Source organism: Triticum urartu, chromosome 1A (assembly GCF_056163025.1).
Source record: "Triticum urartu cultivar PI428250 chromosome 1A, HENAU_Tu73, whole genome shotgun sequence".
In the NCBI taxonomy this organism is placed as follows: domain Eukaryota; kingdom Viridiplantae; phylum Streptophyta; class Magnoliopsida; order Poales; family Poaceae; genus Triticum; species Triticum urartu.
In genome coordinates this window covers 325,490,879-325,513,662 of record NC_141873.1, presented here as the reverse complement: position 1 = coordinate 325,513,662, position 22,784 = coordinate 325,490,879, and positions in this window count along the sequence as shown.

Sequence of the window (22,784 nt, the reverse complement as noted above, 5' to 3'; positions counted from 1 at the left end):
TGCACAACTAAATATGATGCATGTCCGGTTTAAAGATACATGGCATGGCAAAGTGCACAAGCAATCCTACAAGTTAAGTAGGGCTCAATATGCAACTCCGTTGCCTATTGACGAAACACCACATTCGAGTTACTTAGTTCGATCTCGTTTATGTACCCAACAAGATTAAATGTTATTAGCATGGCAAGAGGGTGAAGCAAAGTAAAACTACCTATCTAGTCAAGGTTAAATGAGGCCGGAAGCAACAAACAACAATTCCGGTAAATCCCCATATGCATATATTAGGTTTGGTACTGTTCTGCTCTAAACACAATTTTAGAGTTGTTAAACATGCAAAGTGATGCCACCATGTTCAACTAGGCATTTTTCTACCCCATTTACATATAAAGATTATTTAAGGCCGAGCTATGGTTATTTAGTTATGAATTAAAGCATTTTAGCATGACATAGGAGCAAATTTAAACAAACATCATTTTAGACATTTTAAACATGGATGAAAGTGGCATATTATTAATCTACCCAAAATTCTAAGCAAGTTTCATATATAACTTATTTTAATCCGATGCATGGTTGGTGAGTTATTAAATGCGTGAAGAATAGGGGCTTTTCTGCAAAACTGTTGTCTCTGGAAATTAGCTAAATTCGCTGGGACAGGAAAAAAAACATATCGGGCCAAATCTAATTGGACTGGGCCAGCTACTGCGAGCACTGCACACAGGTGGGTTTCAGTGGGCGTCTCAACTCGGGCCAGATCTGACTTGCTGGTGGAGAGGGGGCGGCTGGGCCGGATGAGGCTGCGGCGGCGCTGGGCCTTGGTCAACGCTCTCGAGAACGAGCGCAGCTGCTCGGCGTCCAGGAATGCAGGACGAGCAAAGCTCCTGGTTGATGAAGAGGAAGCAGAGGCCGGCGCGACAAGAAGCAGGGGATGCAGCGGCAGCCTGGAGGCGGGGACGAGGCTGGGAACGCAGGGCCTCGCCGGATCTTGCGGAGACGGCGACGAACGGAGCAGGACGGCGGAGGAGCTGCAAGGACATGGCAGGGGAACAAGTTCAGAGAAGCAGCGGTGAGGGAGGAAGGAAAAATGAGAAGGAGAGGGACGGGCAGAGGGAGGCGGACCAGGATATCGTCGCAGGAGGTCACCGGTGTGCCCATTCCCTGCTGGATCAACGCGGCGGCGGGCCGGCGGACTTGGAGCTCCAAGCTTCGAAGGGCGCGGCCATGGCGTGGTGCTTCTGTGAGGAAAACACAGAGAGGGGCGAGACGTGAGAGGAGAAGGAAGGAACCATAGGAAAGGAAGGGAGAGGTGGCGCTGTTCTTGGTGGTGGTCGACGCGGCGGCGTTGGTCATCGGGCGAAGAGGGCCTCAGACAGCTTCACGATCCACTCGGGATCGAGGGGAGAAGTGGCAGGCCTCAGGCGCCTGGGGAAGAAGCAGCGGAGGGAGGAGTCATGTCGGACGAGGAGACGAGGTGGTAGGGCGGCGGTGGTCTTGTAGGTGAGGAGGGACTCCGGCGGCGTCGAAGGAGAGGAACGGCAATATGGCGCGGCGGTGGAAGCTTCTACTGCTGCTCCAAGAGAGGAGGAGAGGTCAGGGAGGCAGAGAGAGCTTCAGTGAAGGAGAGAAAAAAAAGGGCAGGGGAACAAGTTCAGAGAAGCAGCGGTGAGGGAGGAAGGAAAAACGAGAAGGAGAGGGACGGGCAGAGGGAGGCGGACCAGGATCTCGTCGCAGGAGGTCACCGGTGTGCCCGTTCCCTGCTGGATCAACGCGGCGGCGGGCTGGCGGAGTTGGAGCTCCAAGCTTCGAAGGGCGCGGCCATGGCGTGGTGTTTCTGTGAGGAAAACACAGAGAGAGGCGAGACGTGTGAGGAGAAGGAAGGAACCATAAGAAAGGAAGGGAGAGGTGGCGCTGTTCTTGGTGGTGGTCGACGCAGCGGCGCTGGTCATCGGGCGAAGAGGGCCTCGGAAAGCTTCACGATCCACTCGGTAACGAGGGGGGAAGAGGCAGGCCTCGGGCGCCTGGGGAAGAAGCAGCGGAGGCAGGAGTCGCATCGGACGAGGAGACAAGGTGGTAGGGCGGCGGTGGTCTTGTAGGTGAGGAGGGACTCCGGCGGCGTCGAAGCAGAGGAACGGCAACACGGCGCGGCGGCGGAAGCTTCTACTGCTGCTCCAAGAGAGGAAGAGAGGTCAGGGAGGCAGAGAGAGCTTCAGTGAAGGAGAGAAAAAAAGGGCAGGGCGGTGCGGACGGCCTGCTGGTTCATGCGAGGAACGGAGCAACTCCGTCGGAAATCGGACGCCACGGCGGACTCCAACGACTTGGCGGGGCGGCGGGTCGAGGTCGAGGGCGATGGGGAGCTGCGGGAGGAGCTCGGGCAGAGGTGCTCGGGATGGAGGGGATCGAGAGGGGCTGGTGATTGGTGGGTTTGGATCAGGAGGGATCTCGAGAGAGTGGCGGCGGCGCTAGGGAAAGGATGGATGGGACAAGGCCCCTAGAATTTAGGGTTGCAGGTTTATATAGTGGGTCTATACGCAGACTAATGGAAGCCCTTCGATCTAAATCAGACGGCTGAGAAAAAAAGGTTAGGAAGTCCAATAAACAAAACGGAGATGTTTTGTAGACATTTGGGGATGATCCGGACACAACGGTGGCGACAGTCCGGGTCGGGTCCGGGACGGCTTTTCGGACGCGCGCGCGAGGAGAGCCGCGCGCTGATGAGAGAGGTTAGGTAGGGTCTGACGGTGAGTAGTGGACTGTGCAGAAGTCCTCAGGCTGAGAGAAGAGAAGAGAGAGAGAGAGACCCGGCGACTGTTTCCGAAGACCGAAAACATCTGACGTTTGACCGACTATAATGTCGCTATAGTTAACCGTTGGGCTATCAAACGAACTCCGAATGCGATGAAACTTGGCAGGCGGCCTACCTACAACATAAAAACACCACATGCCAACTTTCAACCCATTCCAAGAACATTTTCCGGCCACTAATAAAAATATATTTCGAAGGTGCCGCGGGCGCGTGCAAGTGAGGTTGGTCCTCGGAACGGACAACAGAGAGAACTGGGGAACCCGGACGGATGCAAGTTTTGAAAACATGATGATGCAATGCACATGATGACATGATATGCAATGCACGACACGCAAGCAAAGACAAGGCAACAACAGCGAAAAACTGGAGGACACCTGGCACATCGATCTCGGGGCGTCACATGTTATCCGGACTGTTATCTTCGACGGAGTCGGGTTGTTTGGGTTGATTCTCCGTGTTGCCGTGGTCGGACGATGGTTCAATGCCGTGTTTGTCGTCCGCTGGCTCGCCTTGCTTTATCGCTGGGTTTATATGATCGCCGCTTCTGCCGAGGCAGGATTTGGAGCGGCGCTTACGCCGCCGCTTTGACTGCTTCTCGAGGGAACAACCCTTCGCTGCGTCCTTCCGTTCTTCGTCGTCGTTTTCTTTGGGTGTGTCCACCATGTATACATCATATGATGAAGTGGGCATCCAGTGCCCTGTGGGCAGTGGTTCCTGTTCGTCTCCTGCATCGTCGTCCATACCGTCGATGCCTTCGGAGTCGAAGTCGGGCATGTCGGTCAAATCGTCGATAGTGGCTACTAAGTGGGTGGTGGGTGGGCGGTGAATTTCTTCGTCATCCGCATCCCAATTCTGCCAGACATGGTTCGGCCAAGGCTCTCCTGACAGAGAGAGAGACCTAAAAGATATCCGCGGAGGTGAACTCCATGATCGGCGCCCAGTTGGATTCGATAGGCACGGGCGCAGGCGGTTCGGAGTCCGTGGCCAGGGAAGAATCCGGCAGTTTGGCATCACGGCTCTCGTGAAGGGTAAGGTCGATACTCGGCTCGATCGCCGATGAGAGTGCGGACTCCGCGGCGGGGTCTATCCACTCGTCACTGGATGGCGCAATTTGGCTCCGATTTGAGGGTCGGAGCGGTCGCCGGCGCGATTTCCCGAACACTGTCCGATGGTAGAGCTAAGTCGTGCTCATCATGACCGTGCAGCGCACTCAGCAAGGGCTCAAATCCTTCGAAGATCAAGTCTCCGTGGATGTCAGCTGTGTAGTTCAAGTTTCCAAATTTGACCTGATAGCCAGGGGCGTAGCTCTTGATCTACTCTAGATGGCCAAGCGAGTTGGCCGGCAGTACGGAGCTGCCGGATACAAAGATTTGTCCGGGGAGAGAAGTCTCACCCTGGACTGCATCGCTATCGATGATTGAAGGAGCCATCAAGCCTAATGATGACGAGCTAGAGGAACTCTCAATGAAAGCACCAATGTCGGTGTCAAAACCGACGGATCTCGGGTAGGGGGTCCCGAACTGTGCGTCTAAGGTGGATGGTAACAGGAGGCAGGGGACACGATGTTTTACCTAGGTTCGGGCCCTCTTGATGGAGGTAAAACCCTACGTCCTGCTTGATTATTCTTGATAATATGAGTAGTACAAGATTTGATCTACCACGAGATCAGAGAGGCTAAACCCTAGAAGCTAGCCTATGGTCTGATTGTATGTTGTCCTACGGACTAAAACCCTTCGGTTTATATAGACACCGGAGGGGGCTAGGGTTACATAGAGTAAGTTACAAGGAAGGAGATCTACATATCCGTATTGCCAAGCTTGCCTTCCACGCCAAGAAGAGTCCCATCCGGACACGGGATGAAGTCTTCAATCTTGTATCTTCATAGTCCAATAGTCCGGCCAAAGGATATAATCCGGCTGTCCGGATACCCCCTAATCCAGGACTCCCTCAGTCCCACTCTATGTCAACACAAAATAAATTTGGAGAAAGATGCCAAACCAGTTATTGATCACCAACGACGGCTGAATCCTAAGATGAAAGAAGTGGTAAGAAAAGAAATACTAAAGCTCCTTGAGGCAGGTATAATTTATCCCGTTGCTGATAGTCAGTGGGTAAGTCCTGTCCATTGTGCTCCTAAGAAGGGAGGTATTACTGTCATTCCTAATGATAAAGGTGAATTGATTCCGCAAAGAATTATTACAGGTTATAGGATGGTAATTGATTTCCGCAAATTAAATAAGGCTACTAAAAAAGATCATTACCCCTTACCTTTCATTGATCAAATGATAGAAAGATTATCCAAACATACACATTTTTGCTTTCTAGATGGTTATTCTGGTTTCTCTCAAATACCTGTGTCAGCTGATGATCAATCAAAGACTACTTTTACTTGCCCTTTTGGTACTTTTGCTTATAGACGTATGCCTTTTGGTTTATGTAATACACCTGCTACCTTTCAAAGATTCATGATGGCTATATTCTCTGATTTTTGTGAAAAGATTTGTGAGGTTTTCATGGACAATTTATCCGTCTATGGATCCTATTTTGATGATTTCTTAAGCAACCTTGATCGAGTTTTGCAGAGATGTGAAGGAACTAACCTTGTCTTGAATTGGGAGAAGTGCCACTTTATGGTCAATGAAGGTATTTTCATGGGGCATAAAATTTTTGAAAGGGGCATTGAAGTTGATAAAGCTAAAGTTGATGCTATTGAAAAGATGATGTGTCCCAAGGACATCAAAGGTATAAGAAGTTTCCTTGTCCATGCTGGCTTTTATAGGAGGTTCGTTAAGGACTTCTCAAAAATTTCTCGGCCTCTGAGTAATTTATTACAAAAAGATATACCATTCGTCTTTGATGATGATTGTGTAGAAGCATTTGAAATACTTAAGAAATCATTAATCTCTGTACCTATCGTTCAGCCACCTGATTGGAATTTACCTTTTGAAATTATGTGTGATGCTAGCATTATGCTGTAGGTGTTGTTCTAGGGAAAAGAGTTGATAATAAATTAAATGTTATTCAATATGCTAGTAAAACTCTAGACAATGCCCAGAGAAATTACGCCACTACTGAAAAAGAATTTTTAGCAGTTGTATTTGCTTGTGATAAGTTCAGACCTTATATTGTGGATTCTAAAGTAACTATTCACACTGATCATGCTGCTATTAAATATGTTATGGAAAAGAAAGATGCTAAACCTAGACTTATTAGATGGGTTCTCTTGCTACAATAATTTGATTTGCATATTATTGATAGAAAGGGAGCTGAGAACCCCGTTGCAGATAACTTGTCTAGGTTAGAAAATGTTCTTGATGACCCACTACCTATTGATGATAGCTTTCCTGATGAACAATTAAACGTCATAAATTCTTCTCATACTGCTCCATGGTATGCTGATTATGCTAATTACATTGTTGCTGAATTTATACCACCTAGTTTCACATACCAGCAAAAGAAAAGGATTTTCTATGTTTTAAGACATTACTTTTGGGATGACCCACATCTTTATAAATAAGGAGTAGATGGTGTTATTAGGCGTTGTGTACCTGAGCATGAACAGGAACAGATCCTACACAAGTGTCACTCCGAAGCTTATGGAGGACACCACGCTGGAGATAGAACTGCACATAAGGTATTGCAATCCGGTTTTTATTGGCCTACTCTCTTCAAGGATGCGCGTAAGTTTGTATTATCTTGTGATGAATGTCAAAGAATTAGTAATATTAGTAGACGTCAAGAAATGCCTATGAATTATTCACTTGTTACAGAACCATTTGATTTTTGGGGCTTTGATTATATGGGACCGTTTCCTGCCTCTAATGGATATACACATATTTTAGTTGTTGTTGATTACGTTACTAAGTGGGTAGAAGCTATTCCATCTAGTAGTGCTGATCATAACACCTCTATTAAGATGCTTAAAGAAGTTATTTTTCCGAGGTTTGGAGTCCCTAGATATTTAATGACTGATGGTGGTTCACATTTTATTCATGGTGCTTTCCGTAAAATGATTGCTAAGTATGATGTTAATCATAGAATTGCATCTACTTATCACCCACAGTCTAGTGGTCAAGTAGAATTGAGTAATAGAGAACTCAAATTAATTTTGCAGAAGACTGTTAATAGATCTAGAAAGAATTGGTCCAAGAAACTTGATGATGCATTATGGACCTATAGAACTGCATATAAAAATCCCATGGGTATGTCTCCGTATAAAATGGTTTATGGAAAAGAATGTCACTTACCTCTCGAACTAGAACATAAGGCATATTGGGCTATTAAAGAGCTCAACTATGATTTCAAACTTGCCGGTGAGAAGAGGTTATTTGACATTAGCTCACTTGATGAATGGAGAACCCAAGCCTATGAGAATGCCAAGTTGTTTAAAGAAAAAGTTACAAGATGGCACGACAAAAGGATACAAAAGCATGAGTTTAATGTAGGTGATTATGTATTGTTATACAACTCTCGCTTAAGATTTTCTGCAGGAAAACTTCTCTCTAAATGGGAAGGTCCTTACGTTATCGAGGAGGTCTATCATTCCGGTGCCATAAAAATCAACAACTTCGAAGGCACAAATCCGAAGGTGGTGAACGGTCAAATAATCAAACATTATATTTGAGGTAATCCTATAAATGTTGAAACCAATGTTATTGAAATCGTAACCCCGGAGGAATACATAAGGGACACTTTCCAGAAGGTTTCAGACTCCGAAAAGGAAGAGGTATGTGGTACGGTAGATAAACCGACTCCAAAACAGTTCTAATGGCAATTTTTCTCCGTTTTGGAATATTTAGAAAAATAGAAAAATAAGAAGAAGTCCAGGAAGGACACAAGGGCTCCACGAGGGTGGAGGGCGCGCCCTACCCCCTGGGTGCGCCCCCTACCTCGTGGGCACCTCGTGTGCTCTCTGGACTCCGTTTTCTTGTATGCTACGTATTTTGGTCGGTAAAAATTCATTATATAATCTCCTGAAGGTTTTGACTCTCGTATCACGCAATTATCCTCTGTTTGTGTTTCGAGCTATTGTTGCTGCAGATTAGAGCAAGATGTCTTCTCAAGATTCAGTCGAGGCGAGCTGTGTGTCTCATCCGGCATCGAGATCAATGACAAACAACAATGTTGACCACTTTGGGCGAGCAACAGAGTAAGAGATGGAGGCTGATTTGAAGAGGATAGATGCCATGGAGGAGGATCAAGAAGTCACTTCTCGCTTCCGAGCTGGATTCACAATGGGGGAACTACAGAGCTCAGCTATCCCAAACTCGGTTATCCCTTCCAATGTTAGATTTCTTTCTTCTGAAAATATGAAGAAGAGTGTCACTTGTTCTCCCGCAGCTATGCAACACCCTTGGGTGCAAGGAGCTTTGGCCATTACAGGAAAGCTTCGAAAGGAAATAATGTACCTCAAGCAGCAAGTCAATAAGCTCAAGGAGGAGAATCGTATCCTGAGGGGCATCATCGCCAAGAATATCACATCACCATCCTCGAAAAAGGAGACATAATCACATGGTTATGGGCACTCCCCTTGGTAACTGCCAAGCTTGGGGGAGGTGCCCCAGTATTGTATCACCATCACATCTCTATCTTTATTGTTTTACTTAGTTTGATCCTTTTAGTAATATCTTGATCTAGTAGAATAAAGTTTTTGGTATGATCTAGTTTTGAGTTTTGCTTTATGATCCCTTTATGTAATCGAGTCTGTGAGCTATATAATAAAGATTAGTGTTGAGTCAAGGGCTTGATTATCTTGCTATGATCTTGAGTGAATAAAAGAAAAAGAAAGAATAAGAAGAAATAAAAAGAGATCATATTGATCTTATGAAGAGTAATGACTTCACATAGAAAGAGTATGATGATTAAAAGTTGTTGGGAGTTTACAAACATAGCTTTGGTCATCGTTGCAATTAATAGGAAGTAATAAAGAAAGAGAGGTTTCACATATAAATATACTATCTTGGACATTTTTTATGATTGTCAGCACTGACTAAAATATGACATGCTAAAGAGTTGATGTTGGACAAGGAAGACAACGTAATGGGTTTTGTTTTCTTATATCTGAAATAAAGTATATTGTCATGGATCATCCAACATGTTGAGCTTGCTTTTCCTCCTCATGCTAGCCAAATTCTTTGCACCAAGTAGAGATACTACTTGTGCTTCCAAATACCCTTAAACCAGTTTTGCCATAAGAGTCCACCATACCTACCTATGGATTGAATAAGATCCTCCAAGTAAGTTGTCATTGGTGCAAAGCAATAAAAATTGCTCTCTAAATATGTATGACTCATTAGTATGGGAGAAATAAGCTTTATACGATCTTGTGATGTGGAAGAAATAAAAGCGACGGACTTCATAATAAAGTTCTATATCACAAGTGGCAATATAAAGTGACGTTCTTTCGCATTAAGATTTTGTGCATCCAACCCTGAAAGCGCATGACAACCTCTACTTCCCTCTACGAAGGGCCTATCTTTTACTTTCATCTCCTACCTTATGCAAAAGTCATGGTGATCTTCACCTTTCCTTTTTACATTTTATCCTTTGGCAAGCTCAGTGTGTTGGAAAGATCCTGATATATATCTAATTGGATGTAAGTTAGCATGAGCTATTATTGTTGACATTATCCTAGAGGTAAAAGGTTGGGAGGCGAAACTATAAGCCCCTATCTTTCTCTGTGTCCAATTAAAACTCCGTAACCACAAGTATTGCGTGAGTGTTAGCAATTGTGAAAGACTACATGATAGTTGAGTATGTGGGCTTGCTGAAAAGCTCTGACATAGACTCTTTCCGATGTTATGATAAATTGCAATTGCTTCAATGACTGAGATTATAGTTTGTTAGTTCTCAATAAAGTTTCTGATTCATAATTTGCATTGTGAATAGATTATTACTTGAGCATAAGAGATCATATGACATTATCCATATATGTTGCTGTTTTAAGAATGATCATGATGCCCTCATGTCCGTATTTTATTTTATCGACACCTCTACCTCTAAACATGTGGACATATTTATCGTTATCGGCTTCCGCTTGAGGACAAGCGAGGTCTAAGCTTGGGGGAGTTGATACATCTATTTTGCATCATACTTTTATATCGATATTTATTGCATTATGGGCTGTTATTACACATTATGTCACAATACTTATGCCTATTCTCTCTTATTTTACAAGGTTTACATAAGGAGGGAGAATGTCGGCAGCTGGAATTCTGGGCTGGAAAAGGAGCAAATATTAGAGACCTATTCTGCACAACTCCAAAAGTCATGAAAATCCACGGAAGTTATTTTTGGAAATAATAAAAAATATTGAGCGAAGAAAATACCAGAGGGGGCCCACACCCTGGCCACGAGGGTGGAGGGCGCGCCATACCCCCTGGGCGCGCCCCCTGCCTCGTGGGCCCCCTGTTGGCCCTCCGGTTCCCATCTTCTGCTATATGAAGTCTTTCGTCCGAAGAAAAATCATAAGCAAGCTTTCGGGACGAGACTCCACCGCCACGAAGCGGAACCTTGGCGGAACCAATCTAGGGCTCTGGCGGAGCTGTTCTGCCAGGGACACTTCCCTCCGGGAGCGGGAAATCATCGCCATCGTCAACACCAATGCTGCTATCATCGGGAGGGGCCCAATCTGCATCAACATCTTCACCAACACCATCTCCTCTCAAACCCTAGTTCATCTCTTGTATCTAATTCTTGTCTCTAAGTCTGGGATTGGTACCTGTAGGTTGCTAGTAGTGTTGATTACTCCTTGTAGTTGATGCTAGTCGATTTATTTGGTGGAAGATCACATGTTCAGATCCTATATGCATATTAATACCCCTCTTATTATGAACATGAATATGTTTTGTGAGTAGTTACGTTTGTTCCTGAGAACATGGGAGAAGTCTTGCTATTAGTAGTCATGTGAATTTGGTATTTGTTCGATATTTTGATGAGATGTATGTTGTCTCTCCTCTAGTGGTGTTATGTGAACGTCGACTACATGACACTTCACCATTATTTGGGCCTAGAGGAAGGCATTGGGAAGTAATAAGTAGATGATGGGTTGCTAGAGTGACAGAAGCTTAGACCCTAGTTTATGTGTTGCTTCGTAAGGGGCTGATTTGGATCCATATGTTTCATGTTATGGTTAGGTTTACCTTAATACTTCTTTTGTAGTTGCGGATGCTTGCAATAGGAGTTAATCATAAGTGGGATGCTTGTCCAAGTAAGGAAAGCACCCAAGCACCGGTCCACCCACATATCAAATTATCAAGGTACCAAACGCGAATCATATGAACGTGATGAAAACTAGCTTGACGTTAATTCCCATGTGTCCTCAGGAGCGCTTCCTTTTATATAAGAGTTTGTCTAGGCTTGTCCTTTGCTACAAAAAGGATTGGGCTAACTTGCTGCACTTTATTCACTTTTGTTACTTGTTGCTCGTTACAAATTATCTGATCACAAAACTATCTATTACCTATAATTTCAGTGCTTGCAGAGAATACCTTGCTGAAAACCGCTTATCATTTCCTTCTGCTCCTCGTTGGGTTCGACACTCTTCCTTATCGAAAGGACTATGATAGATCCCCTATACTTGTGGGTCATCAGCTCAGCGCGGGCGGAGGACAGTTCGGCCTGCACCGAGACTAGGGCGGCTGCGGCAGCCTCCTCGCGCCGCTCCACCTCGATCAACCTGGACTTGTGGGCAGCAGTCCTACCAGGAGCCTCAGCTTCCACGAACTTCAGCTTCAGGTCGTACCTGCCCTCGAGATCCGCGCGAGCCTCGGCCATCCAACGATCGACCTCCTCCTGGGCCCTGGCCTCGCGCGCGCCAACGGCATCCTCCGCTTGGTCAACTTGATGCTCCCTCGTCTCCAGACGTTCGAGCTCAAGGCTACGCTCCATGGCTTCCAGCGCCAATGCCTCCTCGTGCTTCCGGATCTCTTCCTCTACGGTGGGTGTCCCCCTCAACGACGCAAGGGCGGCTCTGCGCGCCTCCACTTGCTGATCCAAGGAGGTGCTCCAGGCTTGGAGCTCCCACGCGCGCTTCTCCGCGGCATCGCGACGGCGGTCAGCTTCTTGAGCCTCTTCCAGAGCTCAGGAGTAGGCCTCACGGGAGGCTACGAGGGAAACCTCGTCCTTCGCATTATCAAGATCGCGCTGGTGGCGCCCGAGGTTGATAGCCACCTTCAGCTTACGCCACTCCTCAACCAGCCAAAGACCCTCGGCCACGAGGCGTGCGTCCACATCCACGAGCTCTTCACCAAGCCGGTTCATCTCGCCCATCGCCTCCTGAAAGAGCTCATGGCGGACGACGCTCCTTTCTTGCACTGAATTGAGCATGCTGCTGACTCCGTCCTTCGCCGCAAGGACCACAGATGGGGCCCAAAGTAGCTCGCCCCCTTTCAGCAGGGGGTTGGGGGCTGGCGCCCACCTAGTTGCAGGCCAGGCCAGGCGAGGAGCCCGAACGAGTGGAGGCCCGCTGCTTGAAGAGGAGCCCAAGACCGAAGCCATCCAGCCGCCGTCCATGACCAGGGGAGGAACCCTTGTCACGCTTGCTGTATTCCAAGCAAGGACGTGAAGGAGAGACGGCGAGGGCGCGAGCTCGAGATGCCTTGCCGACGGGCTGGCTTACCCGATTGACTCCACGCCGTGGGCAGGGCGTGAGCTTGCAGCGCCCAAGTCTAGCGGCAGAAGCAAGGCGAGAGGAGGTTGCTTCTCAGGAGATTCCGCGGCCTTGGCGGAAGGGATCCTGAAGAGACATCATCAGGAAGGGAAGCAACACGCGGAGAATCACCAAGATAAGGTACTTACTCATCAACGGCGATGTACTTTCTCCGTTTTAACGGCCCGAAGGTGCCGCTGCCGTGGCTTGGGGACCCCTTCCTCTTGCTGAGCTCTTCGAAGTCCACACAAAGCCGACCGAAGCGCTGAACATGGAGGCAACACGAGGCACAACTGGAGAAGTGCTCGAAGGGGCAGCCTCAGGAGCGCCAAGCTGAGGGGAGCTATCGGGCTCTGCCTCGCAGCGACCTGCTGAGGCCTCAGGAGCCCCGGCCTCAGGAGACGCAGGCTGCATCGCCCCCTCAACTGCCGCCCCAGGGCAAGAATCACAAGTTCCCGAGGACGACGCCTCAGGGGCCCTGGGTGGCATCAGCACCTCGGCACCTGCTCCATCGGCCTCCAGCGGTGCTCACCCCCTACATCCACCCTTGGGGCAAGCTCAGCGCCAGCAGCAAGGAGGGGAACTACATCAACGGGGTTCTCACGGGGCCCCACCAGACTGACTGGACGCAGCCCCCACTCATCAAAGGAGGGCATACGCTCCACAAATTCCACCCTTTTCAAGCAGCGGTACAACAGGCAACTCTTCCCCGGCATGTCATCTGGTGACGGGACACCCGTTAGGACCTCGAGCACCGTTCGTCGCGCCTCAAGGGGGAGCCCGGACTCTTGAAGTCTTATGTGGTCCTTGCTGCTGAGCAAGGCCCACATTGGCCAGGAATGGCGCTGAAGCGGAGCAACCAGGCGCCGGACGAACTCCTTCACCACCATAGGCGCAGTCACGCCAAGGTATTTCAGCCCCTTCAGCCTGAGCTAGACAAGGGCAAGGCGCGAATCGGTGATCCTTTGATGGAACCAACCGGAGTTGGGAATGGCATGCACCGACGGAGAATGGAGCAAAGGGTTGAGCACTCCGACATCAACGAATACCCACCGAGTCCGAAACTCGCTCGTGGATGGTGGAGGCTCAAAGTCAATCCCCGCGCCAGCCGTCGCAGCCACGGTCTGGAAGCTCAGGCACGCCGAGCTCTGCCATGGATCAATTAGGTGCAACGAGAAGAAGTGGTGGAGAAGGGCCACAGAAGGAGCAATGCCCACCATGGCCTCCCAAACAAAGGCGAAGACGGCAAGAAGGGTCACGGATTGGGGATCAAGGTGCAACATGTGGATCTGATAATGGGCAAGCACTGTGTTGAAGAAGGCGGAGAAAGGAGGAACCAGGCCAGCCTAAAGGGCGTCGATGAAGAATGGGACCTTCGTGGCTGTCCGGTCAATACGAGCACGAGACGCAGGCTAGGCCACCATCCTTCCCCATTTATTGAAGCTGGAGGTGAGCATGGGACGCACCTTGTCCATGGCTTCTTGGTTGAGCACCAGCGACCTGCCAATGGTAGGCTCAGCGGCCGGGCATAGCCCGGCAAAGGACAGGGGACTCTTCCCTTTTCCGACTGGTCCGGTGCCATGGCAATGGGAGGATTGAGCTCAGATCGGATCAGGGGGAGAGGCTGAGCTTCGAGGAAGCGGACGAATTGGGGAGTGCGCGGCAACAATGGGAGGGAAACCGTGTAGACCGCGGTGGCCGCCTAGCCAGGCGGGTATCAAGGCAGCGTGGGGAAGCGGAGACGCCCACGTCCAATCAACCGCCATGCTCGACCAAGGCCGCAGGCTATTGGGGCCTGTGGCAGTCCGCACTTGCCCCTTGGCTTCGCCTTGAAGCGAAGCCCGAGCGCGCCTTGGGCCAAGGGGCTACTATCGGCGTCCTGGGAACAGGGGTCCCCAGACTTGCCCGCGTGCGGCCCGCGTCGTGGCTCTGCAAGCGGGCCTGTACGGCCCATCTTCACCAACAAGCATTCAAGACCCTCGCGAGGGGGCAAGCCTCGCGAGGCAACGACATAAGACCTCCTCGGGGGCGGCCTCACCAGGCTGGCTCATGAGGGGCGGAGAGATCAAGGCAAGGCAAACCTCACGAGGTTCCAATGACATGAGCCATGACGATCGAGGCCAGGCGGGCGCCAGGCAAGCGGCAGCGCGCATAGTGTCCTTATTTCCTCTTTGGTGCTAAGGAGGCAAGCGTAGGCGAAGAGTACCGAGGCTTCAAGAAAATGTTTCCATATCAGTGCAACAAGACCAAGACCAGCAGGACGGCAAGACGGAGGTCACCATGGAGGAGAAGGCGGCGTCACCACCAGAGCCTTTGGCAGGCGAAGTCTGCTTTTGTCAGGATAACTTATATTAGCTGTCCCCTTTCAAATTGGCCGTTGCTGGCTCCCTTCCCGGTCAATATTTGGGGAGAGGACCAGGGCCTCTATAAATAGGATTAGCCACCACAGTAGGAAAAGGGGGCAGAGGACGAGGAGAGCCTCAGCCATCTCATCTTGGACTATATCCAACCCATCCACACACCCACCAAGCACAAGAACACCTCACCTCAGGAGGCTCTTCTTCCCCTTGTACTATTCATCCTCAGCCCGAGAGGCAATCCACCACACCACACTGGAGTAGGGTACTACACCACAATGGTAGGCCGAACAAGTATAAATCTTGTGTCTCTCGTATTGCGAGTTCGTCGAGCTTGACTTTGGGATCGTGGCGAGGTTGAGGGTGTGAGTTGGTAGGGGGAGATCTTCGCATGCACCCCAGTGTTTGAACCTTGAGGGTTTTGTCGGAACCCGAGATCCGACAACGCTGCTCGGCCTCGCCTATCCAGGAAGGTAATCCACACGCGACACCCGTCCTCCTCCTCCTTCCACATCCCACATGCCCCGACCACAGCGCGACACTTTCCACCCAAATCCCTGACCCCTCCACCAAATAAGCGCCGACCTAAGACATGGTGCACGCAGTATAGCCAGGACCTCAAGGAGCATTTGGCAGCGGAGAAGCAAATCGCGGCCGCACGCGCGGATGAGGTCGTGATGGCTGCCATTCATGCCGACCGCCAGATCTTGGAGGAGCACCTCGCCGTCAAGGCCACCGTTGACGCCTCGCGCGCCAACGCCGCGACGCGGTTGGCGGCTTTAAACGACAGTTCGTGGCATTTTCTCGAGGCCACCGTTGATGCCTTCAACGAATACTACGAGGTGTTTTTCTCAGCGTGCACGTGCTTACCTCATCTCGAGAGCCAGCAGGTTGGTGCCCGGAGCAGCTCAGGCAACTCACCACTACAACGAGGGCACCCACGATGCAGAGGCCTCATCCTCTTCAATGTCCAAGGAGCCAATCGCCATCGATATCTCTGAAAATGAGGAGTAGCTTGTCTTATTAGCTCACTATAAGGACCCATGTGCAATTTGCTAGCTACTGCCTTTCCTTAACTAATTCTAGTGAATTGTGCTATCTACTTTTACAATGCAATCTTATGCTATAGTGTATATGTTCTATATGTCGTGCAATGTGGTGTTCAATTAACTGCTTGGTTCAATTCTGCAAATGTGATGTTCAATTCTTCAGGGTGCAATATTTCCAAGTTGTTAAGCATGCTTGGTTTGGTTAACTGTCCGATCTTCTATTAGGAGTATGTTATATTGTTCAATTGGTGTTTAGTTAACTGCTTGGTTCAATTCTGCAATGCGATGTTCAATTGTTGTGGCTGCATTCTGTTATTGTATACCATGTGAGGAATAAATCGAATTTGGCTGTACTAAATACATGAGAAACAAATACAATTGCTATATTTCCAAGTTGTTAAGCATGTTTGGTTTGGTTAACTGTCTGATCTTCTATTAGGAGTATGTTATATTGTGCAATGTGGTGCTCAGTTAACGTTTGGTTCATTCATTGTGGTGTTTAGTTAACTGCTTGGTTCAATTCTGCAATGCGATGTTCAATTGTTGTGGCTGCATTCTGTTATTGTATACCATGTGAGGAATAAATCAAATTTGGCTGTACTAAATACATGAGAAACAAATACAACTGCTATATTTCCAAGTTGTTAAGCATGCTTGGTTTGGTTAACTGTCTGATCTTCTATTAGGAGTATGTTATATTGTGCAATGCGGTGCTCAATTAACATTTGGTTCATTTGTTGTGGTGTTTAGTTAACTGCTTGGTTCAATTCTGCAATGCGATCTTCAATTGTTGTGGCCGCATTCTGTTATTGTATACCATGTGAGGAATAAATCGAATTCGGCTGCACTTAATACATGAGAAACATATACAAGTGCTATATTTCCTAGTTCCTAATCATGGACTGGTGCACGTCGGTCCTAAACAAACGGTTTTAAACCCCTTTCCGTGACGGCATATCGAACCGTCTCCAAGTGAGTGTGGGCGATAGGGGGGTCCTTCCCACACGACCCAGAAACCGTCGGAGATAGGGAGCCTTGATGCATACAGTTGTCCCTATATAACCGTTTCCGATATCTCGAATATCCCAAACGCTTCATCCTTGCTACTCGTTTGTGCTTGCATTGACATCGCAGTCGGAGTTTTGTGGTTCTGCCTAAAACCAGGCAGATTCCAGGCACGGGAGTTTTCTAGGCAGATTCTAGGCACGGGAGTTTTATGATGCCTGGCACATCACAAACACTTCATGATTATAAACTGTGTACGATAGGTAGACAATCACACACATTTAGTTTTCCCACACCGTATGTGATAGTGTCTGGCATCACCCACGCTTTGCAAACGGCAACTGTGTGCATGCTTGCACACATTTCCTCTCTGTGAACCATCTCGGATTATGGTGTATATCGCAAACGTTTGTGTTTTACCAACCGTGTGTGCCGCAATGACCTGCACAACGTAATTTCGCCCTAATTTAATTGCTTCTATTTAAAATTGTACCCAATTTAAACTTGAAAGTAGGCTATAGTTGTATTCATATCCATCCGGTTCAAACAACCAATGCATTATTCGATTCATAGGTACATATGTTTAAGAATTACAGAAGCACCAAATAAAGAATGATGTACCAAGGTTCTATACTTGTACTATTACAGATGGTAAAGAAAGAGGAGACAGACATTCCAGTTGTTGAACAAGGTGAAGCACAATCGCCCTATTGTGCTCTCCTGGATGCAGAAGGCATGCAGGACTCTAGTCCAACCCCTTGTGATGGTCGGCCACCAATGATGTAGTTTGAGAGGTAATCTTGAGTAAACTGCTTCAGCATCCACTCCAAAAGAAAAAAGATTCAGATATTGTCATCTAACACAACTCATTACGGGCAGTAAAAAAAGGCTACAGGGTTCTTACTTACCATCCTGCAGTTCACTGTTGTCTTGCATAAAGTGTAAACAAATAGTTCGATTGACATCTTTTGACCCATTTTAGTAACAATCTTTATCAGTTTCCTCACTTGATGCTGGTTCATGAATATCTCATTGCCCCATACGCAGAAAGGGTCGAAGTGTGGATATTTGGCAATGATATATGTACCTAAAAGCACCAAGTTAATATTAGAAGCTAAACAACAATTGAAAAATGATGTAGTACAACACTCCATCCATCACATTATATAACATTTTATTACATGTATATCTAGACATCATCAGAACATTAAGGTAACACTCTTCCTTGTTGCTATGTAGCCTGGGATTGCATATTTAGTCATTCAGTACAATGCATGTTGCTAAACAACAATTGAAAAAAGAAAAGCCATGTTAACTGGAATATCCTTAACAGCAACCAAATATTGTAATTCGTAGTGGTATTGTTGAAACTGTTATTGATGAAATTGAACTGCACAGCAAATAGTTGCACATATAGAGCATCACATTATGAAGAACTAAAATAAATAAGTCATAAGGACATCTCTAGGCGATCCTTAAAAGGTTAAAGGACTAAAACCCTTAGTGGATATATATATATATATACTCCAGCAATTTTTGGCCTTTTCTAGTCGATCCCCTAAACTTAAGGTTGTAAACTTTATTTTGATCAAGTTTAAAGCAGGTTCAACTGAAAGTAGCATGCATTCAAACATAAACATAGATAGTTTTGCATAACCGAACATAAAACATACATTTAAACTAAGCTAAACTACTTTCGGTCGAAGTAGAGGTCGAGCCAATCCTTCCTCATCATGTACGGTGTGCCGCGGGCCGGGTCCGGGCCAGTACCGCCGTCGGGGTCATTGGGGAAGGCACTCCTCCACTCATCGACGTTGATCTCCTTGTCCTCGGGGCCCACCTCGACGCCCTCCGCACCACCGTTGCCACCGCCTTCGACCTCATCATCAGAGGAGAGCGCGATAACATCGCTGCCCTCTGCGTCGCCGTCCTCACCGCCTTCGACCTCGTCATTGGAGGAGAGAGCGATAACCTCGCCGCCCTCCGTGCCGGCAAAAATCGCCCGCTCCGCCTCCATGAGCTCTGGGTCCTGCCGACGGAGCTCTTGCATGTAGGCCTCGTCGGCGGCCTCGGCCTCGAGATGCTCCCACGCCTCCTGGTTCTCCCACGCCATAGCCGAGCTCACCACCCCTGGCTCCGTCGGAACGAGGTGTACCAGACGTGTGCCGAAGGGGAAATTGAGCCTAGCCGCCGTCCTGTGGTAGCGGACCTGCCAGCGGTCGTACTCCATGGCCGCAAGCTCGGCCGTGTGGAATCTACCGAGCCACCGGTGGGTGTGGGTCTCTCGATCTGTAATCTCGGCGACCCACGTCCCCCACTACCGCTGTCGGACCCTGAGGTAGGACTTCATCAGCTGCCGGGTCCGGGGGAGGATGGGGAAGTCCTCGAACTGGCGTAGGGGTGCAACGACGGGCGGATCGGGGGACCGGCGATGGCTTATCGGGCCCGCGGAGAACGACGGGGACACCTCGGCAGCCACCTCACCGGCGTTGGGTGAAAAGGCCATGATAAACCTCTTTTTGGCCATTGGCTACTCGAGCTCCCCAGCACACAGGCAGAGGTAGAGGATGGAGATGCTGGCGATGGCGGTGACCTACCGATGGTTTCAGGGGTTGTGTGTGTCTGTATGAGTGGAGGTTGTGTTTGAGGAAATACTGCGGCAACTGAAAATTTTACTAAGCGAGAGTAACAAGGCGGGGCTACTGAAATTTTGGATCAAGGGCGAGCAGATATTTTTGAGATTGCGAGGGATGCAGAGGTGGGAGTAAAATGCCGGGGCTACTGAAAATTTGAATCAAGGGACTGAAGCAGAGCGGGAGTAACAGACATCACACATGGTCTGCAGATACTAATCGTGTGCTATCAAACATTAAAACCTTACAGGCGGTAGATATTTTCGAGATTGCGAGGGATGCAGAGGCGGGAGTTTTGGGGAGCGAGCTAGTGTGCTTGATACGCCGGCTGTGGACTGTAGCCGACACACCTTCTCGCGTAAGCCATAGGCGTACTATACATGGACGGTGCCCCAAGATATTTTGTACTACATATCACCCAGTTGGTGAGAATAAACTGTGTGGAATCTAATTGATTTGAATTACAAAATGGGGTCACAGCTCCGGTGCATACAAATTGGTTGAAAAATCAAATATGTGTCCTTCAGTGCATGCTTAGGTCCCATGGAAGAAATGGGAATGAATTTTTCGGGGTTCGTTTGGCCTTTTTTATACATTAACTGGGTTTTCTAGGCATTTATGTGCATAATTCAAATTTGAACTACAAGCACATGCTTCAATGCACTAAAGATGGTTGAAAAATCACATGTGTATCCTTGGGTGAATTTCTAGGTCCCATGTAAGAGATGGGAATGAAGTTCACATACCAAGGCATTGTTGATTGCCGGCAAAACGTTGAGATACCTGGTTTTTAAATTCTAGTAAATCCAAAACTCGTCTGAAATTCATGAAACTTGGCATGCTATCATGGAGCGGTATCAACATGTCATGGTGAAAATTTTGTCCCATTTGGGGCAAGTTTGGGTATAAGCTTCTCACAACAAGCATGATGGTTTTGATAGGGAAAATAACACCTTTGGGGACGGGACGATATCCGTTCCCTCTTATTGCTTTCAAAAAAAATTCTAGTGTCAACATAAAACAACACGTGTTGTGTTCAATCTTGGAATTTTTCGGGGTTCGTTTGGCCTTTTTTATACATTAACTGGGTTTTCTAGGCATTTTATGTGCATAATTCAAATTTGAACTACAAGCAAATGCTCCAATGCACCAAAGTTGGTTGAAAAATCACATGTGTGTCCTTGGGTGAATTTCTAGGTCCCATGCAAGAGATGGGAATGAAATTCAAACACCATGGCACTGTTGATTGCCGACAAAATGTTGAGATGCCTAGTTTTTAAATTCTATTAAATCCAAAACTCGTCTGAAATTCATGGAGCGGCATCAACATGCCGTGGTGAAAATTTTGTCCCATTTGGGGCAGGTTCGGATATAAGCTTCTCACAAACCAGAGCTTCTCACAACAAGCGTGATGGTTCCCATAGGGAACGTACCATCTTTGGTGACGGGCTGATATGCGTTGCCTCTTATTGCTTTCAAAAAATTTCTAGTGTCAACATAGAACAACAGAAGTGTTGTGTTCAATCTTGGAATTTTTCGGGGTTCGTTTGGCCTTTTTTATACATTAACTGGGTTTTCTAGGCATTTTATGTGCATAATTCAAATTTGAACTACAAGCACATGCTCCAATGCACTAAAGTTGGTTGAAAAATCACATGTGTGTCCTTGGATGAATTTCTAGGTCCCATGCAAGAGATGGGAATGAAATTCAAACACCAGGGCAGTGTTGATTGTCGGCAAAATGTTGAGATGCCTGGTTTTTAAATTCTAGTAAATCCAAAACTCGTATGAAATTCATGAAACTTGGCATGCTATCATGGAGTGGTATCAACATGCCATGGTAAATAATTTGTCCCATTAGGGGCAGGTTCGGGTATAAGCTTCTCACAACAAGCATGATGGTTTCGATAGGGAACGTCCCACCTTTGGGGACGAAACGATATCCATTGCCTCTTATTGCTTTCAAAACTTTTCTAGTGTCAACATAGAACAACAAGAGTGTTGTGCCAATTTTTGTAATTTTTCGGGGTTGGTTTGGACATTTTTATGCATTAACTGGGTTTTCTAGGCATTTTATGTGCGTGATTCAAATCTGAACTACAAGCACATGCTCCAATGCACTAAGGTTGGTTGAAAAATCTAATCCGTGTCCTTGGGTGAATTTCTAGGTCCCATGCAAGAGATGGGAATGAAATTCAAACACAAGGGCACCGTTGATTGCCGGCAAAACATTGAGATTCCTAGTTTTTAAATTCTAGTAAATCCAAAGCTCGTCTGAAATTCATGAAACTTGGCATGCTATCATGGAGCAGCATCAACATGCTGTGTTAAAAATTTTGTCCCGTTTGGGGCAGGTTCGGGTATATGCTTCTCACAATAACCATGATGGTTTTGATAGGGAACATCCCACCTTTGGGGACGAAACAATATCCATCGCCTCTTATTGCTTTCAAAAAATTTCTAGTGTCAACATAGAACTACTGGAGTGTTGTGTCAATTTCTGTGATATTTCGGGGTTGGTTTGGACATTTTTATGCATTAACTGGGTTTTCTAGGAATTTTATGTGCATAATTCAAATTTTAACTACAAGCACGTGCTCCAATGCACTAAGGTTGGTTGAAAAATCTAATTTGTGTCCTTGGGTGAATTTCTAGGTCCCATGCAAGAGACGGGAATGAAATTCAAACACCAGGGCACTGTTGATTGCTGGAAAAATGTTGAGATGTCTGGTTTTTAAATTCTAGTAAATCCAAAACTCGTCTGAAATTCACGAAACTTGGCATGCTATCATGGAGCGGCACCAACATGCCGTGTTAAAAATTTTGTCCCATTTGGGGTAGGTTCGGGTATATGCTTCTCACAAACCAGAGCTTCTCACAACAAGCATGATGGTTTCGGTAGGGAACGTCCCACCTTTGGGGACAAAATGATATCCATTGCCTCGTACTGCTTTCAAAAAATTCACATTTCAACATAGGACAACAGGAGTGTTGTGTCAATTTTTGGGATTTTTCGGGGTTCGTTTGGACATTTTTATGCATTAACTGAGTTTTCAATTCATTTATGTGCATAATTCAAATTTGAACTACATGCACATGCTCCAGTGCATATAAATTGGTTGAAAAATCAAATGTGTGTCCTTGGGTGCATGCTTAGGTCCCATGCAAGAAATGGGAATGAATTTCAAACACAGGGCATCGTTGATTGCCGGCAAAACATTAAGATGCCTCGTTTTTAAATTCTAGTAAATCCAAAACTCGTCTGAGCTTCATGAAACTTTGCATGCTTTC